Genomic DNA, 22052 nt, shown 5'->3' on the forward strand with positions numbered 1-22052 from the left:
ACATCTCAGTAAGCAGTTTCTTCAAACCAGAGCCAGTCCGGGTCGTAATATCACCAGTCAGTCGAAGAGAGTCCAAATAGCAACCCACAAACAGAATCTCAATGGTCCAAGGTCAACACACAGGCATGCACAGAGTCCAAATGGTCCAAGGTCAAAACACAGGCATGGCAAACAGGAACACAGCCAAGTATCTCAGTGAAGAACAACGTTGATACCAGCACAGCAGCTGTGGCAAAGCCAGCTTATATAGACTGAAACCATGTGCTGTTAATCATGGATCCCTGACTCAGCAGCCTTGCTTGTTAGTCTAGTCATTCTGCACATGCGGTCCTTTGTCTCCTGCTTCCCTTTGAGCGACACCTCTCCACTGTTGAGACCAGCCTCCCTTCTTCCATAGCAGCTGCCATGACAGGCTCTAACTCTTCTCCAGCCTCCCGTGGGCTGGTCCTGCTCTTCTCTGCAAGTTCTGGACCTTGCACTCCCACCTCTGCTGCCATCCCGTCCATCTCTTCCTTCTCCTCCTCCTCGGAGTCCATCCACGTGCTCATGACAGGTGGCTGACGAGACCCCCCTGGCCATTTGGACCCCCCCCGGACCTTGGAGGACCGGACTGGGTCCCCAAGGTCTGGGGGTTAGTGTGCCTCTGGATGCAGCTCTTTGGCAGGATATCATAGATACCTGCAGGGATATGCTTTTCAATCTGAATAGGTAACTAGGGCATGAGCCCCCTCATTCAAGACTCTCTAGTCTTACAACCTGAACAATTTGGTATATCTGCACTCCATCTATCCTATATTGCTAGTGCCAAGTTCCAGGCTCCCTTTAATATATGCTATCAACTCCTTGAAACTGTATTTTCCATCACCTACTAAGATGTAGAACAATTTATGAGATTGTCAAGTTTCAATTTGGTGTAGCAAATCGTTTTCATTTCTCATTATGGGTAAGCATTTTAAAGGAGACTTACTTCTCTGTTCTCTCAGCTCAGTATTAATTCATTTTATGCAGTGTGAGGGAAAACACTGGAACAATTTTTAAGCAAAGTGCGTCGATATCCACATAGCTACTAGAACAATATGCTTAGTCACCATAGTGACTGCATATTTTTCAAAAATTAAAGGGAAGATAATGCATATTTTGTCTTCTGTTAGGAATATGAAAACAGGAATTCTTTTCTGAGTAAAATGTACTAAAATGTTAGGGTTGGGGCAGTCGTTAAACCTTTATTTCAGCTTCTCAATATAATATATAATCATTTATTTATTATATAATCATTTCAGAAGCAAAGCAAGAATAGCTATGTTTGGTTATTGATCTGATCCATTGAATCCTTCTGAAAATTCATGCACAAAAATCAGTTATTGGAGGTGCAATTTTCAATATATAAAATTACATTTGGCAAATTGCTGCAAAAGGCTTTGCCTGTTGTCACAGGGCAAGCATTCCTCATGAATCTAATACTACACATTCACTTCAGAGTAATCCAGGGCAAAATTTAGAAGAACCCTGATCCAGTTTGTGGGAGGGCACATTAGGGTTGCCATATTCAAGCTCTCCAAATCCAGACACTCTATTTTGCATGTTATGCAAATTAAGTGATGTACTGTCCAGATGACTTGTACCGTGTTTCCCCGAAAATAAGACAGTGTCTTATATTAATTTTAGCCCCCCAAAATGCACAAGGGCATATTAGCGGTACATCAGAAATTACTACTAGGTCTTACTTTCGGGGTAGGTCTTACTTTCGGGGAAACAGGGTATTTGCTCTGGATATCTACCAGAGCAACATAATTTTCTACCAGAAAATATCTTGAAAATAAATGAAGACTAACAAAGTCTTAGATATTAATAGCAGCAATTGAAAAACAACAAAAATACATTGTGAAAAATACTGTGATCCTATACACACTCACTTGAGGGAAAATCTGATTGAAACCTATAGTTCTTCAAAGTAGCCATGTAGAGTGGATTGCACTATAAAGCCAAAAATGTTAAACATTACAATAAACAGGTAGGCAGTGATTTACACCAAAATCAAGCTATCCTCTCAACTGCCCTATAGAAATCCCCTGCTGACAAAAAAACAAAGGCAGCATTTCTCAGGGAAATTACTTATGTTGAATCTCTCCTAGCCAGCCTCCTGTGCTTTACCTGCCTTAGTCCAGAGGTTGAGCAGAATAGTGACTGCACGTTTTACTCCATAACTCCATTCATCAAGCGCTAGAACTTTTTTAATATGTAAATACAAGTTGAGAATCTGGGCAAATCCAGGCAGCCTAAGCAATCCAGGTAACTTGCTTAAAATCCAGGCACTACCTGGAAATCCGGGTGGGGTGGTGATGGCAATCTTAGGGCACATGCATGCATGGTTACTCCCAGAGCAGCAATCTGCTACACACAGCCTCCTGTTTGCGCCTATGTTTAGCAGAGTGATCTGCTAAACATAGCAGTTACTATACTTGTAGAGCTTACACGGCTAGTTACTATACTTGTAGAGCCTGCCTCCACCTTACTCCCAATCAGAAAGAGACAGTATTCACCAGGCAGCGCTCCACCCCCCTCATGGAGCCATAGGTATCTATTGGAATTTTTCCAGAAGGTTTATATCTATCTTTCTATCTGTCTGTCTGTCTATCTATGGTGTCCATATATATGTGTGTCTATACTTGGAGGGGAAAGGTGATTGAGAGGTTCTAAAGTACTTACACAACTGACTGTTCATGTCCACATTCCAATTAAGGGTGAAAATTTCCTTCCAAATATCAACTTGGGGTTAGTATTTGAACCTGAGAATGCCAATGCAGTTTCTGTAAGGGACTCCTGGCAATAAAGTAAAAGTTGGAGAATGTACATGGCTGATGTCAACGCACCTGTCAGTTCACAGGTGTTAAGATATTATTTTCATGCCCATCTTAATCAGTGTTCCCTCTAACAGGGATTCCCAGATGTTGTTGACTACAACTCCCAGAATCCATAGCTGCAATGACTTTTGCTTGGGCTTTATGAGAGTTGTAGTCAACAACATCTGGGGATCCTTGTTAGAGGGAACACTGGTCTTAATGTGCCTCTAATTCTTGTCATTACAGTGCTCACGTGGCAAAGACTGTTTTCCTGGGGGAAACTTTTATCAAATAGTTTGCTTCATCAAAACCTTGTCTAGCCACTAGAATTCAATACAGCTTATATAACAGGAGAGGAACAAGTGACAGGTTGGCAACTCATGCTTAGGATAAGAGAGGTTTGGATAGATTCACATCAACTGCTCCTAGGACTGATATCCCCAGACCTTGTGGATCTCCGTGTTCTGTCTCTTTGGTTTAGAAGCAGCATCTACTAGAGTCAGGTACCATAAAGTCTGGCTGGCCACCCCATAACCAGTTGTTCTCTGGGTGGCTTGCAACACATTAAAACATGAGATAAAAATGCACAACACATTAAATCATAACAGGGGGGGAAAGGAGGGGGGGAGAAGATACAAAATACAATTCAAAACATTTTAAAAGACATTTTTAAAAATCAGTTAAAATCAGATTAAATTTAAAAGGCCTAAGTGAACAAAAAGGTCTTTACCTGGCATCTAAAAGAAAAAAGTGATGAAGCCAGGCAAACTTCACTGGGGATGCTATTCCATAAACGGGGCGCAACCAGTAAAAAGGCCTTCTCCCCAGTAGCCAGATCCCTCTCACCTTGTTTGGCAGGGGCACCTGCAGGAGGGCTTCCAAATAAGGTCTTAAGGTCCAGATTGGGACATATGGGGCAAGGCGATCTCTCAGGTAACCTGGTCCCAAGGCATTTAGGGCTTTAAAGATTAAAACCAACACCTTGAATTGGGCCCAGAAATGGATTGCGAGCCCGTGATTATGATTTTATTATAATTCCCTATTTATTAAATTCTAAATTAATTTATCTTCTGTGGGCATATATAAGTAATATTTCAAGACTTATAAATCTGTTGAATGAACAGTAGATTGAGGGGAAGAGATAGTAAGGATCTCTGAGGATCCTTGATTTGGAGCCCTAAGAAATGGTGAAGCTATTCACACACACATGCAAAATGGTTTTGCACATATGTGTGAATCTCCGGAGTAGGATCCTATCCAAGTGACCACATGGCAGCAAACCTGCCTAAGTAGCCTCCCTCTAAAATGAGGTTAAGGGAGCAAGCGCTCCTGTAACTTAATTTAAAAAAAAAAATTGTGTGACAACCGCGGCTGCTTGCAGCCACAGCTGGCAAACTCGGGGGTCGGGATTCCAATAATGCACTGTGCACTCATGTGGTGCATTATTGGAGCTCCGGGGGTTGGGTGACATGTGGCGGTGTGTCCCGACACCCCAACCCCTGGGAAAGAACAGACATCATCCATGGGGAAGAAGAGCTCCGGTGTCTAGGGGCTATGTAACACTATCTTTCCAGCATTTTTCCTTTTCACCTAGTTTGTTCTTATGCGGTGTACAGCAATTGATCATGTGAATGTTTCAGCATCCACCTAACTGCCTGAATACTTGTGGATGATTGTGCTTTGCTCTTGAAAACTGGCATTCTGGTTCCTACATATGCAGCAAGATTATTCCCACAAATAGTCGACGAGGTCATCCACACAATCAAAAACTGTGTTCTTCCCAGGTTTGGGTGATATGTTTGCTCCCAATTTCCAGTTGTGAGGAAGCAAGGTAGGAGGAAAACTTGGGCTGACGTGATTGTGTGGAAGCAAGACAGGAGCAAAAGCTACCCAGGTTCTCCTCTTACCTTCCTTCCACACAATCACTTCTACCCAGGTTTTTCTCTTGCCTTGCTTCCACACAGTTCCCAAACCCGAGTAGAATACTGTTTTTGATTTTGTGAATGACTTCAGTGTGTGCTGATTTAAACTCAGTTGACAAAAGCATAAATCAACCCGTTTGAAATAAGCTGCCAAAGTCATAAGAACAGCCCTGCTAGATCAGGCCCAAAGCCTATCTAGTCAGCATCCTGTTTCACACAGTGGCCCACCAGATGCTTTTGGGAAGCCCACAGGTAAGAGCTGAGGGCTTGCCCTCTCATGTCATATGAATTGGTTGTTATACACCATTTGATAGAACTGCAAACTTGAAGATGCTGAAGGGTTCAGGTTCAGTGAAAAATGTACATATTAAAATTTTCACAATAGCTCTTCTCACGATCAGTGAAAAGAGCTTAGGGGCTAACTGCCCGCTCTCCCCACAGACGAGTAGCCGCTTGAAGCTGGGCAGCCAGACCGGCGCCCACACAACTGCTGGCTCCGTCAGGCGGTGGGGATCGGGGGCCGCGCAGCCCGCAGAAGTTCCAGGATGCACCATGCAAGCATGTGGGTCATTCTGGAGAGACCCCTGAGCCCGGGAGGCTGCTTGCAGCCTCCTGGTCAGGGGTCTACTTGTGTGTTGCCATGAGCTGAGGCAACATATGAGCAGAAAGATGAGGTTAACAGAGCGCTCGCTCCATTAACCTCGTCTTAGGGGAGGGGTAGTTTGGCGGGCTAGCCGCCCTGGGAGCACCGGGCTTGCCTGTCAGCCCAGTGGTTCCCACGATCCCTGGAAAGCAGACTAAGCTCCCTTAGCCCGCTTTCCAGTGATCATGAGAATAGCTTCAGCTAGTCAGCTAGAGTCAGCTAGTAAACACCATGTCATTGGCATAGCCACCTCAATTTTATGATTTTGCTTACCTGGTTGATTGATTGATTGATTGGATTAAATGCCGTCAAGTCGGTGTCGACTCTTAGTGACCACATAGATAGATTCTCTCCAGGATGATCTGTCTTCAACTTGGCCTTTAAGGTCTTTCAGTGGTGCATTCATTGCTGTTGTAATTGAGTCCTACCAAAATTTTGCTTACCTACCAAAATTCATTTACTCCATTTGATTTTTCTGTTTGTTCAACACAGGTGCTATGCTTACTGCCAAGGTTGAAAATTAATTTACTTTGAAGTTATAAAGCTTAATCTGAAATTCAGAATCAGTGGCTTTGTAGCAGGGTGTTCATTTACTTGTTGAAACTGTCTAGCATCTAACTCCATTTCCAGTTTCATAGAAAATTCACAGGAGAAGAATGATACATGCTTAGGATTAACTTTATCTAACTGATAGGGATAATTTATAGAAAGCCTGAATGTTTCTTCTGAATGAATGTGGTCTGCTTTCAATATCCCATTAGCATCTTACCAGACAGTTGCATAGGATTTTAGGATTCGTTTTCTTTCTGTTTAGAACTACCTTTAAGTATTTTAGATCACTTGGTACGCATATAAATAAGAAATCTTTCTACAGCTGGGAAAGAAAAATGGCTGTAAAACGCAATGATTTTTGCATAAATGGCATGATTGGGGTAATAAATTCCAAACCTGGTGCATGCCGTCATCTGATTGGTATGATTAAATGTTTCATACTGATCAAAATTTTGAATGTTAAATTCTTTTAAAAATAATAATGCTTTGATAGGACAAAAAACTCTTCTAAATTCTTTTCTTACATCAATGTCAACTTCTTTATAAAATGGAATCTAGCGGCATCTAGGGATGTGCATGGGCTGTTCATGCAGGTATGGGCGGGGGGGTGCGTTTCCCTTAAGAATGAGGTAAGCAGGTCCTCACCTGCTCTGCTGCCACCCTGCCACTTTTATGGGCATGGTGCTTGCCCTTGCAAAGGCTGTATGCGGCTGCGGTGCTGTTCCTTGCAGCCTGCATGTGGGGTGTCGGCACTGCTTCTTAAGGGAACCATTCCCTGCCCTGCTGAACTGGTTTGGCTCTGGGTGCCTGATCCGGTTCGGCACTTCCCAAAGGAGGTGCCAAACCAGTTCGTGCACATCCCTGGCAGCATCCATAACAATTTGTTGTCTTGCATATACAATCATTCAATCTTTGTTTGGTTTTGCAGTAATAAGAACTAGAATTATTTTAGACCATATTTTGTATTTCAGGACAGAAAATGCAGACATACTGAATCTTGTTATCTGAAATTGTCCATCATGATCTACAAAGCATAGCTTCATTTTGTCAACAAAATGATAAGTACAGTATTTTATTTTTTTTTTAAAGGATATTTATTTAACACATTTCTATATTGCCTGTAGCCAGGTTTCAAGGCAGTTTACAACAAATTAAACTTTCTAGAAACTTTAAAATCAACAGGTAAAACAGGTAAACAGTTTAAATTTTAAAATCAGGTTTTGAAAATCAGCTAAAAGCCTGACTGAACTGGTGTGCCTTCAGTGCTCTTCTGAAGGTCATCAGAGACGGTGCAGCTCTTACTAGAAGTGCGTTCTACAGCCCCAGGGCAACTACAGAAAAGGCTCACCACTGATTCACCACTAGATGAGCCAGTGGCAACTGCAAATGAATCTGATATACCTGTGGTTCTCTCTCATGTTTATCTACATACAATTGCGTTCCTCTAATAGGGTGCTTCCGGATGCAGTAGTGTGCATGTGGTTGATATCCAGATCCAGCTATTCACAGTCTACATATTCAAGATGCCAGTTCCCATGCTATTTGCACATTAATGAACAAAAACAGGTCAAGTGGCCCAGCTACCATGCCAAAATAGCAATGGTAGTTCTAAACTTCAGCAACAGGAAGTACTTCTTTCAGGTACTTCCTGTGTTATAAATTGACTATGCATTGTCCCCTTAAGTGCAGCTCCTCCCATATGGTAGACCTGTTTTTTAGAGTCCTGCCAGGAGTTGTTTATAACCTTGTTAATGATCATATGTTACTAACACCTGTGTGAAGCCTGAATCAGTAGTCAAGAGGCTTAACAGACAACACTTGTACCACTGCACTTTTTGGTTCAGTACTTCTGTCACTGCAGGGCATGACATCGGGAAATGAAGAAAAGCAGAATCTTCAAGCTCCTCAGTGGAACCATAATTCAAACTGAGGCTAGTAGATTTGTCTTTTCATTCTCCTGACTTGAGAAGCAGGAATACGCAATACTAATGTCAGCCTAACAAACTCTGCAGCAGTCTACTGAACCTCTAAACTCTACATACCTAATACAGAGTGAGTTTCTATTCATATACTAGAATAGGATCCTTGATTTTTGCCTGGTGACAGAAGTCTGAGTTTTGTATAATAATCAGCTGCACTACTAATGCTGTTGCTTAAGCAAAATCCTTTTTTCAATACAGTGTGTTCTTTACACCCACATTGGGATCTAAAAATATCCCCTGCAATCTTCAGCACTGTGAGTTAAACTTGTGGGATTTTAATGGAATATATTCTGCTTGACTTTAGGGTTGGTGACTCAGTTTTTCACACTCTGTGACCTATGTATCTCAGCAATTCAGCCAGTATGTGGAATTTTTATTGGTATTCCTTGATATCACATACTCAGTACAAAATGGCTATATTTCCTTGTTTGTTTCATGGGCTTGTAAACACATCTTTTGAATGATTTATCCCCTGCAGTGGGGAGGAAACCATTGAGTGCTTAACTATGCAGCGATTTGCATCTGCCTTAACTAATTTTGGATGCGATATTTACTTTGATGTTTATTTTTCAACAGTGTTACCCTATGTTTTACACAGATTGAAGTGTGATTGTTGGTGCCACTGAAATGTAAATTATAAGGAGGTATCTGAATCATTTGGGCAGCCATTCAAAGAATGAATGAATCACACATTGCATTAATTAGGTCACCATGGATGATGATCTGCAGTATAAGAGTACAGAATGAAAGTTTTAGGCAGTGCATGAACCTACTTAACAGTAATAAGAAAAGTCCATTATACTTATTATAGAATGGACCAAACATTCTTGTTAAGATAATAAAATCAATGTTAACAGAGTCTAAATTAAAGATGATAAAAGGTTAGTAGTTCAGACAGAAGTCTGTTGCGGGGTGAGAGACAGAAGTCGCAGGGTGAGAAAACTTCTTGTTATTGATTGATTAAGTGCCATCAAGTCGGTGTCGACTCTTAGCGACCATGTAGATGGATTATCTCCAGGATGATCTGTCTTTAACTTTGCCTTTAAGGTCTCTCAGTGGTTCATTCATTGCTGTCACAATGGAGTCCATCCACCTTGCTGCTGGTTGTCCTCTTCTTCTCTTTTCTTCCACTTTCCTCAGCATTATGGACTTCTCAAGGGAGCTGGATTTTTGTATAATGTGTCCCAAATACGATAATTTGAGCCTGGTCATAATACGATAATTTGAGCCTGGTCATTTGTGTCTCGAGTGAAAATTCTGGGTTGAATTGTTCTATGATCCATTTGTTTGTTTCCCTGGCTGTCTGTGGGATCCTCAAAAGTGTTCTCCAGCACCAAAGTTCAAAAGTGTCAATACTTTTTCTATCTTGCTTTTTCAAAGTCCAGCTTCCGCATCCTTAGAGTGTCATGGGGAAAACCATTGTCTGAACGATTCTAATCTTTGTAGATATAGACATGTCACAGCATCTAAATATCCTTCCAAAGACCTTCATTGCAACCCACAAGTGTTATTAGAGGTGTTTTCAATCTTCCTTCATTCTTAATGTAACACTTATGAAATGTATTTTTCCATAACAACATATCAGTTTAATTTCTGAGCATGTACACATTTTTATGACTGAGTTTCTGGATCATGCACAAGCTGTTTGAACTTGGGCACTGGTGGGGGTGGGGGGTGGGAGGGAGATGCAAAGGTTTACTCTCTCTACCATGTCATCTGCCTTCAGGGCCAATGTATCCTTCCTTTCCTCCATTTAGAGGGTACAAGTCATCAGACTCCTGAAAAAGGACTGTAATGAAAAACCCATTAAAATGTGCTGCCTCCTCAGATCTAAAAGTGAGGAATATTTTCAGAGTTAATAAAATGCCTATCTCCACGTAACTATCCCCATCTAATCTTTTGCTACCATCTCTAAAATGGCATTTTATCAGCAGCCTGTAAAAATCCAAATAGTTTTTTTTTTAATTGCTGGGCCAAGGAAAAGATGTACAGATATTGAAGGATGCATAAAGATGCCAGTTTTTGTTGTTGTTGTTGTTTTAAATAAAAGCTTTGTGGAACCTACTTCCCAATATGTAGAGAAATAGGCTGTCCATGAATGAAAGCAAAAGTCAACCTAAAAGGCATGTAAAATTGGAAAGAATGGTTATATGTTTTATGAGCTTTCCATTTATGAGCTTTCCATAATATAGGGTATACCCTGAATTAGTTTCAATAGTTCTGGGCATAGGGAGTAGGGATGTGCAAACCAGATCAGTGTCAAACGGCCCTGTTCGGACCCCTGTTCGGTCCCAGACTGAATCCCACCCCCCCCAACTATTCGGAGGGGTTCGCAAACTTTTTTTTTAGACATTAAAAAACTCATATTTTTTAACCTCCCCTTTGGGGAAGGTCCTCTAGGTGGTAGGGAGTCTGTGGAGGTTCCCCCTCCCACTGCCGGCCTCTGTTATCACCCATTCAGGCCTCTATAGTTCTGTGTAGCGGCCATTTTGGATGCTGCCATGCATGCGCAAATGGCCTCTGCGAGGCCTGGCATGATCCAGGGCCCTACAAAGGCCATTTGCGCATGCGCGGCAGCATCCAAAATGGCAGCTGCGCTGAACTACAGAGGCCTGAGTGGGCCAAAGAACCGGCCGAAAACAGAGACCAGCAGGTGGAGGGGAACCTCCGCTTACCACCCGCTTACCGCCACCTAGAGGACCTTCCCTGAAGTGGAGAAGGTAATTTTTTTAATATCTAAAAGATAACATAAAATGTTTGCAAAACCCCCTCCCAACCAAAATGAACTGGGGAGGGGGGTTCGAGGGGGTAAAGAACTGGTCTGGTCAGGCTCGAGTGTGGTCTGGACTCGAACCAAACCAGGCCAGCCGGTTTCATGCACATCCCTAATAGGGAGATCGCTGCTGGCCGTAGGACAAGGTCCTGCTGCTGGCTCCCCCTGTGGTGTCCAAACCACACTCCCAGCATCAATATCAGTCACAGAGGTGTGGCCACGACTCAGGAGCCTCTCCTAATCTTCCCCAGTCAGCATTTCACTGAAACACTGACTGGTTGGACTTCCCCCACCCACTTTTCCCCACTTTACTTCTGGTCATTGCTATTTGCAGCTTCTTTCTTTTTTTTCTTTTAATCAGGACCGGTTTTATTGCTATTACAATCTTCTACCACCACCCCCCATTTTAACTTGTGACTTAATACATGGTGGCTGGATGATGGGAGCTGTAGTCCAAAAACAGCTGGAGTGTCTCAAGTTGGCCCCCTCTGTTCTATAGATCAGAACAGTAATGTTATCTCTTTTAAAAACAACAACATTTCTTTTCAATTTTATTGAAACTTAAGCAAAAGAAAAGAAAGTGTGATGATATTTCTTTAAGCAAATACTAGAAAGAAAACATTCTGAATATATTAACAGTTCTAAGAAAATTCGGGAGCAGTGATCAACATTTGATTACATCGGATCAACACTTGGCTGCATAAAGCTGGGTACATAAAGCTTCACAAATCAAATCCAGACAATGGGAACAAATGATGTCCTTGTCGAATATTAAAGTTTATGAAGGGATCCCAAGTTGACATAAATGACTTAGCTGAGACTTCATTCATATAAGCTGAAACTTTAGAAATTGAGGCATGATCCCATAATTTCAAAAACCAATCATGTAACGTTATCTCAAGAAAAGGAGTAATTAGATTTATTTATTTAGCATATTTGTATACTGCCCACTACTGAAGTCTCTAGGTGGTTTACAACATTAAAAGAAAACATTTTTTTAAAAAACCACAATTGAAAACATATACAAGATCAAATTAAAATAGCTAAAAACCACTAAATAGCTAGATAGTTAGAAGGAAAGTATACCAAACCACAGTGATGAGAAATAAAACCAGATGAAATATTCGTAGTGGGTATACTTGCCTTGCTGACACTTACATAACAATAGAAATTTTTTTAATGCCTTCCACGTCTTCAACAGAGCAGAAACAATTAGCTTATGTTAAAAATACCTAGCTGAAAACAGTGGGAGTGCAGGTTGTTCACAGGGAACAAACTTTTAAGTACTGTGTGAGGAAGAGAGAGACCGACTAACAATTAAAGAAAAGAAAACAAGAAATCAGTTGAACTGTATAATGCTTTCTAAAATGCCATTAGTTGTTTTGGGCAAGGTAAAGTTGGTATCTGCCTGCACAGCATTTTGTAAAGTTCTTTAAATGGCTCTCTACATTCTGACAAATCAAATAGCCTGCAATAAGAAAAGGCAGGCGTTCTCTGCAGTAGAAGTGCAAAATGCATGTCCTAATGAAATGTTGAGGTCACTTACTTCAGCCTGAGGGAAGGAAAGGTTTATCAGGAAAGATGAACCTTCTGCTGTGCACAAGGAAAAGAGTTTTCATCCATTTTTAGAAGCTTAAAAATAAATAGCAGAGTAATCCTACCCTTGGGACTTCTGGGTGGGGATTGGATTGCTTCTAGTCCCTGCTTTGTCATAGAGCACAAAGCTGTGCCAGTGTAAAAATTCACACCAACATAGATAGTGATACCCTTTGGCTGCTGGGATGCCACTGATGGCATACCCCTTAAACAAGTTAAGCACTGCCAGCACATGGGGCAGAAGATGGGAAGAATAGGGGTATGGATCAGCGCTTAAGAGGAATCCGAAGTGCTCTCAGTCCTGCCCTCTGATGGCATAGTGTTATACCTGCAAGAGAAATGCCCTAAGTTGAAGCACTCCCATTGGAACGTAAGGACAGTCCCTGACAAGTACGCCCCACCACTTTCCTCTCTGCTTCCACTATTTCAGGAGGAGATAGGATTTTAGTTAACTATACAGCCAGCCATGGTACACTGCCAGAGATATGTACAAGGGAACACAAATGTCTTAATAGCAAGACAGGTGGCATGAGGCTACAGAGAGGTGTAGGGTGACAGCTTAGGTTGTTGGAACACCAGAAATATTTCTATCATGCAGCTCAAAAACAATAATTTTGAGATACTCCACACACTTGGTACCTGCAATTCCTGTTCTTCACACTGATACATCATTCTCAGATGTATCAGTGTGATACATCATTCTCATGATATGAACTTATTTTTCTTCTCTTATTAAAAAAAAAAAAGGGCATCTAAACCTTATTGCTTTTCTGAAGCCACACCTTTGCTATTTTCCCCTGATTCTGTTCCTCACCTATGTAGGGCCTAAATAAAAAATATACAAAAAATGTATGTTATAGACCAGTTTCCAGGAAACACATGAAATGTAACATATCGGGTTTCAAAAAATGTAGCATATCAGGTTTTTAATTGTTTCCCACTAAAACAACAAATGGCTAATAGAAGGTGTGATGAGATCAGCTCTGCTGGATCAGGCCAAGGTCCATCTAGTCCAGCCTCTTGTTTCCCATAGTGGCCCACCAGATGCCTCTAGGAAGCCCACAGGCAAGACATGGATGCATGCCCCCTCTCCTGCTGTTGCTCCCCTGCAACTGGTATTGGATTTTAAGGAAGTGAGGGCCAGTTGGGCATTATAAACTGCCTGCCACTCTAGATTCCTCTTTTCTTTGAGTCCTTGCTACCACCACTTCCACATGCTAAGGACCCTACTAAAGAGGACCTAGATTAGGGGTGTGCAAACAGGTTTGAGTTAGAACCAGTTCGATGGTTCTAACTTGAACCAAACACCTGTCCAATTTTTTAGAATCAGTTCTAGATCGAACCAAACTCGGCCAGTTCGGTGGTTCTAGCCTCCATTTTAGGTGCTGAAGGCCACTGACGACCAGCTATTTCAGGTGGCTGAGAACACCAGCTTCCTCTGGAAACTCCAGGTCCTTGCTCCTGGCTACACAGGTTAAAAAGGACATTGTTGAACTGGAAAAGGTACAGAAGAGGGCAACCAAGATGATCAGGGGCCTGGAGCACCTTTCTTATGAGGCAAGACTACAACACTTGGGGCTTTTTAGTTTAGAAAAAAGACGACTGTGGGGAGACATGATAGAGGTCTATAAAAGCATGCATGGTGTGGAGAAAGTGGAGAGAGAGAAATTCATTTCCTCTCATGCAACACTAGAACAAGGGGTCACTCCATGAAATTGATTGCCAGGAGGTCTAGGACCAACAAACGGAAGTACTTTTTCACACAATGTGTGATCCACTTGCGGAACTCTCTGCCACAGGATGTGGGGACAGCCAACTGCCTAGATGGCTTTAAAATGGATTTGGATGACTTCATGAAGGAGAGTTCTATCAATGGCTACCAGTTGGAGGACTGTGGGCCACCTCCAGCCTCAAAGGCAGGATGCCTCTGAGTACCAGTTGCAGGGGGGTAATGGCAGGAGAGAGGGCACGCCCTCAACTCCTGCCTGTGGCTTCCAGTGGCATCTGGTGGGCCACTGTGCAGAACAGGATGCTGGACTAGATGGGCCTTGGGCCTGATCCAGCAGGGCTGTTCTTATGTTCTTACACAATCCCTTCAAGAACCACCTTCAGTAGGACTGTGGTTCCTTCTCTCTATCAGTGATGTAGGGAACTAGCGTTGGGCATGCTGTGTGCAGTGTTGCCTGGCACCCGTATGCATCTCACCACTGTGAGACAGTGTGAGTGGAATGCATGCTGCTTTCCTGGCTCTCACTACAGACTGGTGGGGCCCGGAGAGACAGGGGACCTCCAGTGCTGCCTCTGGATCCAGTGCATCCCACACTGCATTTCAGCACGGGTGGGCCATCTTGAACATGGTCAAGTACACCAAGGAGGAGGGGTTGGTTGTTATAGACTGCTGGACTGAGGAGTGGATAGCTGGGTTGCCACACCTCAGAAGGGTTTCCAATGTAATTGCTGCTGCAGAGCAGGTGTTGGGGCATGTGAATATACACGCTGCACCTTGCTTTGTTGGACACCATTGACCTCAAGGAGGCCAGAGAACAGGCCTGCTTGCCACTAGGTCCTGCTGCTTCCACAGCTGTGCTTGTGGAGAAGTCCCAAAAGATTGCAACTCATTTTCACTGGAGTGAGAGATCCAGGCGCTTGCTCCATGAGTGGCAGCTTCCTTTGCATCTCATCCCAACAGATGTAGATACCCGGTAGAAATCCACCTACCTCTTGCTTCAGCATCTGCTGGAGCACAAGGTGGCCCTCAGTGACCTGGCAAGGAATGAGGGCTTTGGGATGTGCAATCTCTCTAATTCAAAGTGGAAGCTCATGTCTGAGATGGGGTTGGCACTCGAGCGCTTCCTGTTCTTCCTGTTCTCCACAAAGTATTTGTGTGCCGATGCCACTATTCTGAGCCAGGCCCTTCCTGCCACACTTCTCCTGGAGAAGCTCACAGGTGAACTGAAGACCTCACTCACCACGCCTGAGGGTCGCGCTCTGGCTAGCCGGCTAAGGTCTGCAGTTGTTGAACGACTGGTACGTAGATTGTGTTGCAAAGAGGAGTGTGTCCTGTCTTGTCTTTGTGACCCGACTATCAAGGGCAATGTCGTTTAGGGATGTGCACAAAACCGGTTCACCCGGTTCAGTTCGGATCCGAACCGGGTCTGAACCAGGAGGGGGTGGTTCGGTTTTGGTTTTGTTCGAACCACCCCCTGGTCCGGTTCGGATCTGAACCGGTTCAGACTGGTCAGGACTGGTTCAGACAGCCAAAAATTGGTAGGATGGTAGCTGGCACCAAGAGGTACCTGTCACCCAAACCCCAAAGCAATCAGACACTCGTACGATTTTTTATGAATTTTTGAAAATTATTTTTATTTTTTCTCATAGGATATAATGGGACTCCAACCAGCCCATTATTCCTTATTGTGGAGCACCCATGGGTGCCAACAACCATGCAAACCCTGAAGCAATCAGACACCCCTATGATTTTTTATGAATATTTGAATTATTTTTAATTATTTTTCTCAGAGTATAATGGGACACAAACCAGTCCATATCCCCTATTGTGGAGCACTTAGGGGCACAAAAGCGGGGTGGGTGGTAGACAGACAGGGGTGCCTACCACCCACAAAACCCCAAGGCAATTGGACACTCCTCTGATTATTGGTGAATTGTTAAAGTATTTTTGAATTCCTCATAGAGAATAATCAGGATTGCAGCAAATGTATAGCTTCACGTCGGGGGGAAAGGGGTGTCGTAGAGTGGAGTGTGGTGGCTGGTATTTCCTAGGGTATTTCCTAGGGTGGGCAAGGAAGCTATCAGAATTACTTGAAAGGAATTGGGCAAAGGGGTGATTTTTAAGTCACTCAATACCTCAGAAACAACAGAACCCTGTACCCCATGGGTTAGAAACCCATGGGAGTGGCTGGCACCCTATGTGCACTACACCACCACTCGCTCTGGGCCACCCCAGCACCCCCCAAGTGCACTTATGGGGCTGCTGAAAGCTGCATTATAACTTATTATGAGGAAAAACCTTAGACGCGTAAACTTCAAAAATTAACCAAAAATCAGCCCTCTGCCCAAATCCTTTGAAAAAATTCAGGTAGCTTCCTTGCCCCTACCTGGCACAACCACCAACCCCACATTGCTCTAGGCCACCCCTTTGCCCCCGACGTGAAGCTATACATTTGCTGACACCTCCATGCTTCTTGAAAGGAAAAAAAAGCTCCTCTCTCGGCAAAGTCCCGGCCCAACTGGGGCCTTGGGCACGCGCGTGATAGGACGCTGGATGGAACTTCTGCCGGAGGCCCGGTCTACCCAGTTGGTCCGGGACTTTGCTGAGAGAGGAGCTCTGTTCGTGAGCTACTCTCTTTTTTAGAAAACAATGTGGTGAGCACTCGGGGGGGGGCGGGGGGCGGGGGGAGGGAGGGGGCGGGACGGTGGCAGTATTTAACTTTTGGCCCTAATCCGCTCGCGGTGGGGGCGGCTGGTTTCCAGCGCCCCAATTACACTGTAGAATATGGGCGCTGGAGGGGGGAAAGAGGTGGGAGGGGTAAGCAAGCCCTCCCGCCCTTAAAGGAAGACCACCCTACCCGGACCCGGACCGGCCAGGTCCGAACCGGTCTGGCAGTTCGGAGGCCTTTAGAATGGTCTCCAGACCGGTTCGGACACACCCCTAGTGGGGGGGGGGATCCTGGAACATAAATTGAGCAGTACTCCATTGCCTTGCAGGTGGGAGTAGGGTGAAGTTGGCACATGGCAGTTGACGGTTGGCACTAAATGAATAGAAGAAATGAAGGTGTGTAATGAATCCTCATAGGGATTCATTGCGGGAAAGCTATTATACACCAAAGAATCCAAACATTTGAAAAATACTGCTCATACATTTTGCTCCATAACGCCACTTCTACAAGGTCTAGAGCTTAGCCTTTTTTTAAAAAATGAAAGCTGGGAAACTGAGGGAATTAATAGGAGGAATGCAAATCTTGAATTGATTCAAATCGAATCAGGCACGATTTGATTTGGACCCAAATCTAGCCAATGGACCACAGGGGTGATTTGTTTTGTCTCCAAATCACTCGAATAAGCTATATTTGGGAACAAAACTATTTGTACTCAAATCAATTTGCACATCCCTAGTGGCTTCTCCATAATAGTTTACATAGTTTTGGAAGGTCTGTAGGTACACCTGCTTCTTAAACTCTGGCCAACAGTCCCTCACTATGAAAGGTGATTAAACAGTTAGCTCCAGACAATCCCATGCCAGATTAGGATAAACTTATTGCATGCACTTGATAAGCATTATTAAACTGTCCAAATGAATGCAGTTGCATGAACCGTCCTTGCAGTGAGGTCTATGGTTTTCTATAATAAATAGTAAAATTTAGAGGGTGTGTAGTAACTTCTCATGCCGTAACTCTAACAGTCCATCACTATGAAAACCCAGACAATTCAGCTCCAGATTAGAATGGCCCACACCTGTGCTTGCGCCTCCTACTCATCTTTCTCCATACTGCTTCACAAAACTGGAAATTGGATTAGCGAGGAAATATGGGCTATCCAAATGAGAAGAGTAGCAGCAGAAGCAGACTGTAAACAGGAACTACCAACCACAGATGAGGCCAATTTATAGGAGTAAGGCATGCTGATTAGAAAACTGGATGCTGTACTTAAGGACAGCATGGGGTATCGAGAGAGCACCTCAGCTTGGAGGTGGAGGCTGTTGGTTTACTCTCACTAACTGGCCTTGTGTACCCAAGTAAGCGGCCCTACCTATAATGTTTGATTAGCCTTCTCTCTCCCATTCAGCCGAAACTGGTTAACAAATGAGACTTGAATGTGACTCCCCTGGTGAATTCTCCCCTGGTGAATTCACCAGGTGACTCCCCTGGTGAATTCTCAGGCACAGAGGATGGCACTGGTGTCAGCACAGAGGCATCGATGGTGCAGGAGCTGCTGTAGGCAATGTGTCAGGACCATGTACATCTGGTGGCACTAATCCAATGTCTTCATAATAACATAAGAACAGCCCTGCTGGATCAGGCCCAAGGCCCATCTAGACCAGCATCCTGTTTCGCACAGAGGCCCACCAGATGCCTCAGGGAAGCCTACAGGCAGAAGTTGAGGGCATGCCCTCTCTCCTGCTGTTACTCCCCTGCAACTGGTACTCAGAGGCATCCTGCCTTTGAGTCTGGAGGTGGCCCACAGCCCTCTGACTAGCTTCCTCTTATGCTGCCAACCTGGCAAACAAAGCCTTGAGCAGATCAGCCTGTGCCCCTTCAGGTCTGGCTTTTTTTAGCCCTCATGAAAGCCTCCCACCTGGCTATCAATGCCCTCAACTCCCCCATGTCCACCCCACACCCAGATGATGAGAGTTGAAGGTGGGGGGGGGGGCTTTTAACCTCCAAGGCAAAAATGACCAGGCCAATGTCACTCAAAAAGTAGGCAAGTAAGAGCACCCAGCAACCCCGTGTTTGTGTTGCACCACTAGGAAAGCGCTTATATGAGAAATTTAAGGCAGGGACTTCTCCCAAACCCATCTGGCAGTGCCAGGGGATAAACCTGCAAATGAACTCTCTCACATGCAATGAACCCTTTCACATGCAAAGCAGGGGCTCCACCACTGAACTTCGGTGCCATCCTGGGACTTTTTGCATGCAAGCAAGTCAGCAGTGAGAGATGGCCCCATTATTTAAGGGGAATATTGTACAGTGCTCACATGTAAGCTCCCCTCCAAATGCAAAGCAAGACAGACACTGCCTAATGAAGGAAACAGTTCCTGCCTCCTGGTGCCAGACCATCCGTTTCCCCAATTAATCACCCAATTTTGGGGTGCAACTTACCCAGGCCTAACAGACCAAGTAGCCAGCAACAGCCCCACCAAGGAACCTTATAACTGTGGACATTGCTGCCAGAGGAAGGGGCTTTTTCCTTAACCCCCTGCCCTCCGGAAAATAAGGGCCCGCACTACAACAATGAAGTGTTGGGGGGGGCGGACTGTGCCAAAACAGGAGGGGAGACACCATACAGGCTTCCAACCTACCACAAGGTGGTGGGGGGGGGGCAGAGAGATTGGAGGCCAAAACCCAGAGTTGCTGCTACCCCTGCACCAGCCCTTCACCTGTTGCCTGCTGCACTGATATACCCACTGTATATCAGGTCTTCACCTGCCAAACCATTGCTGCCACCACCACTCCATGAACGGCCTCGCTGAGCTGGCCATGAGCTCTCCAGAGCAAAGATTCTTTTGGTGCTCATGGTCCACCACTCAGCAGAAGGCCTGCGCCACCAGCAGGGAAAGCAGACCTGCATGCTGCCACATGCTCTCCAGCCCAGGAGGCCTAACGTGCCCCTGGTCATGAAGAAAGACCAAACTGCCAAGCTTGGAAGGTGAGACACTCAAGCACTCCCTTTTCAAAGCCCAAACAGCAGCAAACTGAGAGGGGAGGGGAGTGATGGTCTGACAGCCCATCAGCACCTGCCCCTCCCCCTCTCTTCTGATTAGGGTGGTCCATCCTGCAGCTGTGTAAATGAAGGTGGAGCAGATAGCCCATCCCTCACACAAGGCTGCAGGCTGGCCCAATCTGCAAGAACACTTACAGGTTACAGTCTTTCTAGGCTGGCTTCATCAGGGACGAAGGAAAAGGAACAAAAACGAAAGCTCTCTGCCATATTGTTCAACACTGCGGTCATTTTCAACAGTTTTTGACACATAGTAGGTATACTACAGTATTTATGACAATGATGTCTATTAGAGTCGGCTGAAGCTTTTTCGCCTCAGGTTATCCAAGCAGCAGATGTTTGCTTTTTGGATTGCTTTTTAAAAATATGAATACTTGGAAAATTCACTCTGTGAATAAGCTCCCATTTCAATCAGTCTTTTAGGGGGCAGTTCAGATGCACAAACACCAACACTGGTGGGTGGATTGTATACTTCTTGGCAGCACTTGCTTGTAATGAAATGCATCTTCACAATCCTCTCTGCCCACAGCCAAACTCTGCTGCAGCAGAAATGAACGGAGAGAGGCAAAAGGAATGAAGAGCCCAGTGTTCTGTAAATGCTCAATGGCTGACAACTTGGGGCATCAAATACACTCACTAGTAAGTATTCCATTTTGTAGGTGAATGTATTTCTGTCATTGCTGCTGCTTAAACAGGTCCTCTTACTTTAATCAATAGTTATAATAACCCAATTCAGACATTATGCTGTACGAGTGTACAGATGTCTGTACACTTACATCTGGTTTGTGTGAATGGCTGTAACTGTTGATTTTAAAAGTGAATCTGACTACAGGACCTTCAACTGCATGGTACAGGTAGGAAGTGTACTTTTGTACCTGCATTCAACATAACATGTGAATGACTGTACCTGTGTACAGATTTGTACCTGTGAACATTGTATGCTTGTATGAGGGTTGAACATAATGTGTGAATGGGCCTAATACTGTCATCAGACAAGCTGTGTTTTGGAGTAGAACAAAAAGCACCCCTCTATGTGCAGGGGATTGTGGGATCACAGTCTCCATTTTGGATATTTCAGTCCATGGGCTCATGAACCTTTTCACCTCCCTGAGTTTAGCAAGACCCGCAGCTGGTTGCTCAGCCTCATGCTGAGCAACCAGCTTATTATTCTGACCTGGAGGCACATTGCCCCATGCTTTGCCCATCAAAGCGTGGGGCAATGTGCCCCCAGGTTGACCAAATGGGCCAACCCCGCCCATCACTTTTGCAAAGGGGAAGGCACTAACTGATGAGCAGACTAGCCTTGAAAAGGTGAAACAATTAAAGAAGGGAACCTCCTTTCCACCAGAAATAATGGTAAAACACTCTTTGGGATTCACACAAGATAAGCAGATGCTTTCTAGGGGTGTGCAATTTGGATTTTCTGTGTTTCAATTTGTATCCAAATAGATTTTGATCCAAATCTAACCCATCCAAATCATCCCTGATTTGATTCAGATCCAAATCGTGGCTGATTCAATTCAAATTGATTCGGGTTTCAGATCTGTCCTATTAATTTCCCCAGATTCCCTGCTTTCATTTTTTTTAAAAAAAGGTAAGTTCTAGCCCTTATAGAAGTGGAGTTATGGAGCAAAATGTGTGGTCACTAGTTTTCAAGTGTTTGGATTCTTTGGTGTATAATAACTTTCACTCAATGAATCCTTATGAGGATTCATTACACACCTTCATTTCTTCTATTCATTTTGACTATCTTTTCAACAGCGCCAACTGTCAACTGCCATGTGCCAACTACACCCCATTCCCGCCCACAAGGCAGTGGGGTACTACTCAATTTAAGTTAAGTGCCTAATGGGTAGAGGCTACCACCCAAATTGCAGCGGAATTGGGCAAAGGGCTGATTTTTTGTGAATTGTTGAAGGTTTAGTGTCTTTAGGGCAGATCTGGGGCATAAAGCGAGATCTGGGGTGGAAGAGTGGGGTGGGATGGTAGTTCCTAGTGGGTGGAGGCTACCACCCAAATTGCAGAGGGATTGGGCAACGGTCTGGTTTTTGGTGAATAGTTGAGGTTTACTCATCTTTAAGGTTTTCCCTCATAAGGTATAATGGAGGTTTCAGCAGCCCCATAAGTGCACTTGGGGGGCGCTGGGGTGGCCCAGAGCGAGTGGTGGTGTAGTGCACATAGGGTGCCAACCACTCCCATGGGTTTCTAACCCATGGGGTACAGGGTACTGTTGTTTCTGAGGTGGTCTGAGTGTAGATTCTATGGTAGCAAATGAGAGTGGATTCATGC

General features: G+C 44.3%; 1 long non-coding RNA gene across 2 annotated transcripts in view; it reads left to right on the forward strand.

Moving 5' to 3' along the window:
- LOC128349232 (uncharacterized) overlaps positions 1-22052 on the forward strand; it is a 247476-nt gene that overhangs the window by 129747 nt on the left and 95677 nt on the right. For both annotated transcript variants that reach the window (XR_008318640.1, XR_008318641.1), the window contains exon 3: positions 20293-20402. This is a non-coding gene — a long non-coding RNA (uncharacterized LOC128349232). The remainder of the gene's footprint in view (positions 1-20292; positions 20403-22052) is intronic.

Source organism: Hemicordylus capensis, chromosome 3, assembly GCF_027244095.1.
Source record: "Hemicordylus capensis ecotype Gifberg chromosome 3, rHemCap1.1.pri, whole genome shotgun sequence".
Taxonomy (NCBI): Eukaryota; Metazoa; Chordata; class Lepidosauria; order Squamata; family Cordylidae; genus Hemicordylus; species Hemicordylus capensis.